We start from the raw sequence: 11,159 nt of genomic DNA on the forward strand, positions 1-11,159 counted from the left end.
GATTTCATTACTTTGTACTTGAAGTAATCTGCTTATATATATATATATATATATATATATATATATATATATATATATATATATATATATATATATATATATATATATATATATATATATATATACCTTAATTACCCTGAATGCATTGCGACACGCTTGTTACGTCAACGCTCAGCTCGGACGCGTTTTACGGACATTTCTTGTTTGTTTGTTTATTATGTTTTATTTTGTATTGCACAACTATGATATTGCGTTCAGCTACTAATAATTCTAGCTTTCTTTCGCTTTGTTTTTTGTTGCTTTTTGCTTTTTATTTTTCTCTAAATGCTCGCCGTACGTGGCGCTATACTGTTATGTCATGCGCCTTCCATATGGTTTACACCGCTGATTTTCGCCGGAGTGCTCATGGGTTGAATGAGATTATCATGGCGGTGGATACGAACGCTTCCCTCGCATAGAGAGAGAAAAGTAGGCTTTGCGTAAGTTTACAAGCGCAGCTGGGTACATCGTGTACCTAGGCGAGGTGGGTGTGCTCGAAAACGAAGATCAATGCAAAATTTGGATTCAAAATCGGCTGTTTCAGCGGAGAAACTGCCCGCCGTATTTCTGAGGAGCCACCAGCGGTTTTTTCTATATCAGTCTGTAGGGCTGTGGTGGGAGGCCGTTTAACGCCGGTAACACACAGCCCTGCCATGCAGAGCTAGGCATTCATAGTGAACTGTCTGTCACCACACCGGCATGCGTTGGCTGCACGTAAAAGCAACTCAACTTTCCAAGATCAAACGGTCAGTATCTTGTGAAAACACCGACATAGCAATGAAAATTGTTTTAGTCAGTGCTTTTAATCAAATGAAAATGCATGTGGCCTCGGTTTTCAAGTTCAACCGTGACGGCCTAGGTCCGATGTCTCCTCTCGTCTGATATACATTTCCGTGCGTTGTCGTCCCCGTATGTATCTGTTGCGTTTTTACCGTACATGTAGGCATTTGTAATCTGTGTACTGTAATTCCCCGGACTGCCTTGCTTTTAGTTGTATTCTGTTGTTACTGCTATCAGCCCTAACTATAGGTACGTGCTTGCATATTAAAATCCCAAGCACTCTTTCATTCTGCACCTATCTTCGTCACACATTCTCTTGTTTCTTCCGCTGCTCTGGTCTCTGGAACTTCGCTTTTGCTTGCAAATGCTTTCTAGTTTGTCCCTATTTTCAGTTCAAACTAATGGACAGCCAATTCGTGAGGTACTGAGACAAACAATGGACAACAACACCATTATGAGACCACTTTCCAATTCCGTGGCACATATCTATCAGCCAGGTGAGGGAATCTGACCAGCAACGAGACAATGGTGATTACGATGCAGATTATGCATAGACAGAAATACCTTAGAGTGTTGGTGCCGATGAATGCTAAGTTGCCGCCAAACGTAGTTTAGCACTAAGGCAAGCTGAAATAAAAGGGAAATGTAAAGCCTGATATATCATCGTTCTTCATCACCGGTCCCAGCTGTCAATCTTTACGTCAGGATGTGCTTCGCCACGCTAAAGTGGATGTATTCAATATATGTTCAACAAAACGGACAGTCAATCAAAAGCAATAATATTAAACGAGAGAGGCACAGTGCAGACAATATGCGATACACAAAGACTTTGTTTTCAGAGGGAACTGTATTAGTTTCACGCCCCTTTGCATATCAAAGTAGGAACATGAATATTTGGTATAATGTCCTCAGCTCTTTCAGCCTTCATATTATCGACTTTATTCACCATTTGTTGTTAAGGTATGCTTTTCAGTGGCACATTATAATCATATAAACTTTCTGACCAATAAGCAATTTCGTATCATTCAACCGTAGGGATTTTATAGTGAACGATATCGTATCCTTTTTCAAATGCCTTTGACTTTCTCAAATACAGACTTAGTATGACCCATGACTGGAAAAGTACTCGCGTGACTCTGCGATAGATAAATCATGACGATGACTACAGTCTATCGTTGATCAAGTGACAGCTTTGCCTTTGTCCTCTATGATCGTTTTTTATCTTCTCGTCAACACACACGTGATTCCTACTGAAGTGTGCTTTGAATAACAAAATCAAAACTTTGTCGTGCCAAGTGACTTACTGACATAAAAGGGACAGATGCCGCCTTCCACTGCCAGTGCCCTCCCACCACCGCACCAACTGGGAACATATTTTGTATGAATACCTTAATCTCCCCCTGCCGTATTGGCGACCGGCCGCTCCATTGTACGAGACATGCCAACCGTACTCACGCAGTACCAAAGTTATGTTTTTGAGTTGAAATGTCCATTAAACAGTTGTAATAAACATAACATTCACAATGAATTGACAGTTTTTTTGTTTTATTTTGTTTTGTTTTTGTTTGTTTTGTTTTGTTTTGTTTTTTTTGGGGGGCTAAGGTTTTCATATCGGTAGTTCAACTGACTTTTCTTTGTAAAAGCAATAAGATTCCATATGTAAGATAAATTTGAAATTCTAAGAAATTTACCTTTATAATTTTATAAATATCAACGTTGTCATATCGAACAAATCTGCTAGATAATTGAAAATTTTCCAAAATGATTTACATATTTTACAATAGTGAAATAGCATCATTTAATAATAAGAATACAAATTACACGCATATTGTCCTATTTTCTTGAACATTTAATTAACATTTTATTGCTGCCTGATGATCAAATATATATCTAACATGATGTTTATTGCTGCAGGAACCACAGAAACTACACATAGTTTACAAATCTCCGTATGTGTTTTGCAGTGATATGATAGCGTTTGTTACGTCTCACTACTAGGGTATAACGAGAGAATAAAAGTGCAAGTGTTTCAGTATTTATAAACAAAACAATATAAAATGTCAGACTGTGTATTGACTCTATGGCTTAGAATTAAGACTAGACAGGTGTAGGTGAGATGAGATTTTGCGTTCTAGATGTTTTCAAATTACGATATTGTCGACACCAAATGTTCAAAGATCAGCATCAGTAAGTAGACTAATTCCTTGACCTTCAGTGATGCTGGCTTATCAAACATTAAGTCGATTTGTTCTTTAAAACAAACAGAAAAAACGTTTCATTTAATTTAAGGCTGTCACAATAGTTGTTACCTATCACGAAATATTGATTCCCTATCAGTAATAAAACAAAGGCAAACTGATATGGCTGTTTCTGGTGTAATTTTTGATAAATACAATGAGAATCTGATGAAAATTCAAACACAACACTACTCTTAACATTTGTGGAGATTCAATGCAGGGTTGATGTGCTGGAAATTTTACGAGAGAGGGCGCTCTAAAATTGTGTAAATTATTCAGGCAATTCAACCTCAGCCATGAATACTGAGGGCGCACTAAAGTCACATTAAAAAAGAGCAGTCGTCGGACAGAGAAAGGAACGTTAAAACCAGATGTAAATTAGAGGCACATGACCAACGTCAATTCAAAACAACCTCATAAGCCTGAATGTATATTTCACAACCTTTGACACACCAGCATGATAGTCAAGATGTCGCTGTCATTTCTGACGCCCACACATTGACGGTCAAAGTTTAGTGTAAACAAGGACAAGCTGAAGTCTATGATAACAGAGAAGAAGAATCTATTGTGCACTAATGTATATACTATAGTCTGTGTTTTCATTTGATAGCCGATAAAGTACGTAAAAGAAATGTTTTCTGTCTTATTTAGTCCCTACGTTATGCACGAAGTAAAACCATTAGAGTTCCCTTACTTCTCTGAGAAATTTAGCTACAATTTTTACACCATCTACAATTTCTACTGCCACAGTGAGTGACAAAATGGCAATAGCACTCATGATAAAATGCACATTATACCGGAGAAGTCAGTGAAAAACTCTTAATAAGAATCTGTAGGAAGGTACATGTGGCAGACATACAACCGACTATGATAAATCCACCGAAACACTTTCGAAAATCGTCATTCACTTAATTAGTATCCTTATCTATTGATACACAGACTCTAAGCTTGCGCATGTTGCCCCAAGTTAATGTATCTTTAAGTATTATATGAAGTCGGAAATGCCGGACTAGGAAATGTCTTGAATATCACACTTATTAGTGGAAAATCTCAACGAACTCTTTCGATTCTGATTTCTTCCTACACAAAGAGTAGACAGTCAAGTTACAAGTGAGCACGAGTCTCACTCATGGTACAGGGAAATGTACTTTTACCAGTTATGTTCCTATTACGTGATTCATATTGTGACTTCCAGTTCAACCTGTTTCATTTCAGTCTCAGTAACACGATTGTCCCCTTTGAAAATATTCATGTGGACACAGACATCGTCTTTCTCTCGTCACCTTTTTTTAAGATTTCAAACACATTTCGTCAAGATTGGTCTAGCTTAATGGTTTTTTTTAAATCATCGTTTCAAAGTCAATGTCACGTTACCATTAGATGCACAACTTTTCCATGTCGTTGGTACACTCTCTGTGAACTTTGACCCGGAAAAAAACAACGATACCTTTTTGTATGCCAATTTGTAGAATCCCTGTTGTAGCGTTCTTGTTAAGTCGCATCTATACTACGCTAAAACGGACAATGAGGTTTTTTGAAAACTTGAAAAAATAATTAAAAAATAATTAAGATTTATCGAAATGTTCGTGACGAAAGCAATAAATAGGGAAACATTGTTTCTGTTATAGCAGATAAAGTAGAAGTGAAGGTAGACGAACCTTTTTAAAACCAAGATAAAGAAAACAGAACGAAAAACAGTTCCCACTTTACGAAAAGTTGAGGTGAAATGAGTTTTTTCTTAAAAATCATGGAATCAATTTTTTTCTTTTCAAATTTCAAAAAAAAGTGCTTGAAAATCCTAACACAAATTAATGTGGTTTCATTTTTCTATTTTTCTATGAAAAAAGAGAGTCCATCTTGATACAAATATGGCTATGTAACATTTTCTGATGAAAAATGTGACCCGAGAAATTACTGCACATGAAATTTATTTTTTTCCAAGGAAAAGTCCACAAAACACATACATGATTAGCAGTACTTGCCTTATATTATAAAAAATTTCAATTTCAGAGTAAGGTGATTCAGTTTGTCAACCATTGTCGAAAAATTGCAACATTTATACTCTGTTCAAATCTCAACTTTAGTTGACAACACTTCAAAGTCAAATAATCTGATTAAACACTACTTATATAGTCAGTTCCAAATCTGAACAATTGTTGACGATACTTCACATGGTGAACTCGTCTGTTCTAATGCTATTGGCCATACTCAGTTATGACTGTTTAGACATTTCCTTAATTGAATCACCATCACTAGAGGACAATATGTGTAAATATAGAATGTGTGCACAGATAAAGGTAATAGTGAAATTCTTTGTGGAAAAAATGAAAGTGACAGGCATAAATTACATTCAATTACAATTCACAACATCATTTATTGACATATATATAAAGAATTTAACATTTCAATGAGTACATGTAGTAGTAATATACATTACAAAATATATTCACAAATACATTGTACATTATGTTAAGAGAGCATCTGATTGAAAGAAAAGTCAATGTTTGTGTTACATCAGGTACAAATATATTCAAACAAAATATATCTCAAAATTACAGTTATAATTTGCCATACTTAGATTGAATGCTTTTCTACACTGAGCCATTAGGCTGCATTGACAAACAGCTCTGGAGGGGGGATTCCCAAATAAGTTCATTCAGATTTTTTCAAATACCCCCTAACAAATTTTAAATTAAAATTACAATGTGTTCAAACCCCCTCCCCTCCCTTCTGACTTGCTATAATTTTTAGTCACTCCCAAAGGAAGGCAAAATGTGGCCAATATAATGCTTTGTCTGAAAATATCAAATCATAATGCATGCGAGGCTATTGGGCAAATTATTCAATTTGTTCCCATAAAAACAAGCTATACCTTTACATTTATATGTGTGTGATAATTCATTTAAATGTACTTTGCTTGAATTGGCAGGCAAAAACTGCATATGTGTACAAGAAATGTTGATCCCTATACATTGGAGTCTATGGCAAAACTGTGAATATTTTTTCCTAATTTAAAACTGCAATATTGGTGCATTTATGGACCTGAATAATTGACATAATTATTAGAAGATGGTAATTACAATGTATATGTGCTTGTGAGTACATGAAATTTCATGTACTCATAAGTACATATAACTATGTCACGCCGCAAATGGAAATGGCTGGAAATGAAAGTGCCAGAAGGTATTTTGAAAGGAATTTGATATTCAATAAATTTTCAAGTCTCCCATCCTTTGCAATGTCAATTTTTTATGATGCCCCGGCATGTTTAAATTTTTTCAAGTCTTCCCTGAAATCTCCTGCCCTTCACCTCCAGAGGTGTTTATGAATGCAGCCTTAAGTTTAAATTTCAACCCTTCCACCTTACAATTAACATATCATTATTTTTGCAATGTTACAACAATTTAGCAATATCTAGTAGTAATGCTTTCAACAAATTCTCAACAGATAATACATTGTATATACATGCTACTGCAATGTAATTGACTGGTAAAAAGCAGATGATATACAATATACATAGTTCTTAGCAAATGAATGCAAATTCTTGGTGTCTTTGAATTATCATTGTAAGTTGATGGTCCTGATACATGATGATGAACCATACACTGGGTGGCCACAAAGTTAAGTGTAGCACTGGAGACCTACTATACTATTTTCAAATTGAAAGACAGAGTTTTACATCATACTACAAGTGACCTTGCAGCCAGCGTACGGTGTATATAGCCCTACACAGAAGTGTCAGAGAAAAATGAAAACCTAATCATGTAAGAACAAATCTGATACAGAATAAAATGTAATCATGTTGATTGATATGAAGGGGCTTAATCATTACATACAGATACATGTATATGTAGCATCACACTTAAATAAAAAATAATATGGTAACTAATGAATGTGGATTGTGAAAAGTTATAATAATTTTGGAAGGAAATTTGATGAACAAGTCTTTGAACACATACCCCTCTTGTTAAACTGATAAAAATTTCAAAGGGTTTTAAAAGATGAGGAAAATGAACAGTTGTGAATGACAACAAAATGGACTGCAGAGTGCCCTGTGTGGAGTTTCCATAAACAATTAAATTTTCAATTCTGTTTATTAGTCCCTACATGTATGGAAATACATGTTGTGTGCTAAAAAATTTATGTGACTTTGTAGCTGCCACAGAGACCTATGAAGTCACTGAGGTGAAAAAGAATGTGATTGTTAGAGTTTCACTGTTGTCCAAATTGTTGCTTCAGTACTACTAATGTTGAATTCAGGTCAGCACAGATAGCTATTTTTGACCCCTAACCGTATTGAGAAAGTGTTAGATTAAATTATTCTTCAAGCATTTAATACTTAAATTGCTGTCAACAAGAAGAACACATTGTCTACAAGAGAGAACACATTGTCTACAAGAGAGAACACATTGTCTCCAATCTACCGTCAAAATATCCTTGCCATGTTACAACAATTAAAAACATCCACTACACTTGGCTCCTTCAGTTCTAGCCTGAGAAAAACAATAGCCATCTAACGAAGCAAATACCGCAAGTGATCTGTTGAAATATTGTGACTGCTTAAGGATTGATGTAAAAAGTGTTATGTTAACCCTTTTCGTGCCAGACAGTATCACTTCCCCATCAGCTAAGTCAGTAAAAAGCGGTATTGAGCCAAAACATGACGTATTTTCACCCACTTGGCTTGATAAAAAAATCAAGTTTATAGAATTTATGTTTTCAACAGCCTTCAAATGTACAGTATTATGTTAAAATACATAATATGGAATATGTTGTGTTTCATTATTTTAACCATCTTGACCTGGTGGTGAAATATGACTTGGCAGGAAAAGGGTTAATGTAAGTAATATCAATTTTCAGAATTGAATAATTTCTGCATGTTTATCATGGCACATTTGCAAATGTTGAAGATTCAAGCAATGGCCTTTTCTATTTAAATTTTATTTTTTTTATAAAAGTATATCAATGCTCTCTTTTGACAGTAAGCATACATGTATCAAAGTAAACATGATTTCATCTTTTGTTTTGGTTTACAGAGTTGAAATAATTCAATCATATGTGAGTTGTACATGTACATATACATGTATGGGTCCTATCTCAGCCACCAGCAATTAATCAGATTGTGAAGAAAATATTGCACATTAGTACTCTGCCATAGAACAGTGTATAGAATTGAATGAAATCATTTTCTAAATGTGTAACACAATCTTGACAAGCTAAAAACCCACAAAAACTAGACTGAATTGAAAAGTCTGAAACTGTACGTAATCAGTATTGCCAAACAAATTCCTGTATAACTGCTACATTCTTTTATAATTATGCAAAATACACATCACATAAAAAGCTACATGTATTTAACTACATGTATACAAGTATGAGCTAAAGACACCCCTTAGAGTCCTTGTTTCAATATTCAAAGCAACTGAACCAGTATTTTGTCAGGGGAATTTCTCGTATCTTTGACCATGACTTCAATCTTACTGTACATGTATCAAAAGATGTCAATTTGAATTTTGTTCGCTACATGTATCCATTCTAAAACCAAATTGGAGGAAGGAAAAGGAAAACTCTGTGACAATGTTCTTAAATCAACGAAGTTGAAAGCTTCAAACATTTTTGAGTATTTGTAGAATCTACCTAAACTATAGTCCCTTGATTTTCTTTGACATATGATGTAGCTTTTCCATCAAGGGTTTGACTACTTACTCCTCAATATGGTCTTGAAGTCTTGGCAAGTATTCTGGGTCCCATCCGTTTTGTTTCCGTCATCAATGTCTATCAACTCTACACACAATGAAGTACTGTTCATGTGCCCATGTAATTCTTCAGCCTCTATTGTGTTGTTGGTGTCCTTCTCATGGCAATGATCTACAATCAAAGATAATAAAACACACATATAATATTATTAGTTGAGCCATACAAACCAAACAGCATACAAAATATGTATTGACATGTAATTGAAAGAAAAAACAAAAATATTTAAATTCACTATGTACCATGTGTATGATTACTCTCATTTTCAGTACTGTACACCAGAACATCGTCAGCTCAATTCTGGCTGTCTTCACATTTATGACCATTTCATAGATTTATATCATGACCCCTATGTGACTATGCTTCTATTTTTTGTTTTTGGTGAGGGGTCCAAGGGAAAGTAGATCCAGCAGTTTAGTCAAGGTGTAATAAGCTGTTTGTCTCAAAGCAACTGACACTGGCATTTCAGTACAGTATTATAATTATAGCTGGCTGTCACATGTACCTGTACAGTGTAGTTTTCACTTACTCTTTCATTTAAAACTCCAGAATTACCTTTGCAATTAAAATACCAGAGTATGAAAGACCTACTTATTGCAAGTGTTCAGCATCAAATGTATGTTGACTGGTACACAACTGTACATGTACTATTTAAGTCTCTTTATATTTGTCAGTTCACATTTAATTCATTTTTCTCTAATCATTTAAATATAACGGAGAGCTCTTTTGTTAGTGTTAAATGAATTTACAAAACATAAAATTTGTATATTGTGAAAGATAATGTGGTACTTTTGGTGAAAATACAGGCAATTATTCAGAGTGCAATCAGTTCAACAAACTTGTGGTAGGGAACATGTAAGAGAAGTGTTAGTTATCAAATGCTTCATTGCACCATGATTGGATTTGTTTAAATGGCAAAGTTCTTGTCAGTTTTCTCAGGAAATTGCAAACTGTACACTACTTTTACATTGACAGTTTGCATCAACATGGCCTAATTAAATTTGAGGTTTAAAAGATACAAATTTTGTGCATGTCTCTGAAAAACCACTGAACTTAGTAAAATTATATGTACTTATAGGTTTTCCTAACACAAGGCTAGACGACCTTCAGTGCTGGCAAAATTCTGGTGCCACAATGAATGGCTCTGACTCTGTGAGCTGGAAAATTTCAGTGAAATCCTAATATATTTTATATTTCAATACAAGATATTGGCAATGGGAGAAGTGGGCCTGAGAAACGCACATGCATGTACTGTAGAAGCAGAGGTGCAATGTTAAAAGAAAATGTACCTTGGTAATTTGCAATATTATACCGTGTATGTCTGTATAATTACACAATGGAGTATAAAAAGACCTGAAGGGCGATGCTGAATGTAATTGAAATGTAAATGTCTACAGTTGAATGTCTGTTGATCAAATGGACATGCCTAAAATTTACAAAGTGTCCCTTGGCATAATACATGTACATTTCAAAGTAACAACCCCCTCCCCCTCGCCCAAGGACTCCTCCCTTGCTATTTGAAGATTGAGCTTTACTGGTCAATGTTTGTTTGATTTGAACCAAAAGGGTGTTTGGATAAAGATTACAAAGTTGACATACCTTTGTATAGGCATGGAAGAGTGTGTGAATGAGATACCTCCACTACACTACATTCCTGGCCGGCCGCAACAGTGAACCGAAGTGGTCAAATTCCTGAGATGAACAAGTATGTCGGTTATACATACACGCTGTTTAAAGTCACGATTCGACTGTGGTCAAAAGTACATGTTGTGTAAGGTGCTTGAGTCTAAAGCCGGCTGTTTTTTCTGCAACTGCACGCCATTATCCATGACCTGGATAAGCAGGTCTGAGCGACGATCCACTGCATAATTGTTACATCACGCACAGTTCACTGCATAAGCTGTCGCCTTGAAGACTGGTCGAATAAATGTTGAATTGTGCGAATCTTTGACGATGGTATGATACGCAGCATGGTCCCTCCACAAAATCGTGCACGCAGCCACTGTGCATGACCACGGTCCCTCCACAAAAACCGTGACATGACTTATGCGTTCCGCCGGTTTCTGTCTGTGTGTCGAGATTCAGTTCATATTTACCTTTTACCTTAGTGAAGGTCAAGGGTCGGGTAGTCCATTGTAAAAAGGGAAGGACAGTAGGGAACAGATCTTGTACTGCCTTTTAAGTGTAAGGTGTGCATTTCTCTCTTGAGTATAATTCTATTGTATATCACTTACAATCACTACTGTGTTTTCGTCCTGTGATATAGTTTCAGCTTTAAGATTGCAATATTTTTTCTGGCGGCATGGCACAAGGAACTGACCCCTACCTATTTTAATAGTATATACTCGT

The 11,159-nt window shown here is 35.5% G+C and overlaps 1 long non-coding RNA gene across 1 annotated transcript; it reads right to left on the minus strand.

The window, feature by feature from the left end:
- Positions 1 to 8,733: 8,733 nt before the first annotated feature.
- Positions 8,734 to 10,905, minus strand: LOC139123666 (uncharacterized). Its single transcript, XR_011549744.1, has 2 exons — positions 10,410 to 10,905; positions 8,734 to 8,924 (listed from the first exon to the last, which is right to left on the minus strand). It is a non-coding gene; the product is annotated as an uncharacterized lncRNA (long non-coding RNA).
- Positions 10,906 to 11,159: the final 254 nt, after the last annotated feature.

The sequence above is a fragment of the Ptychodera flava genome (assembly GCF_041260155.1).
Source record: "Ptychodera flava strain L36383 chromosome 23 unlocalized genomic scaffold, AS_Pfla_20210202 Scaffold_23__1_contigs__length_28996876_pilon, whole genome shotgun sequence".
Classification (NCBI taxonomy): Eukaryota; Metazoa; Hemichordata; class Enteropneusta; family Ptychoderidae; genus Ptychodera; species Ptychodera flava.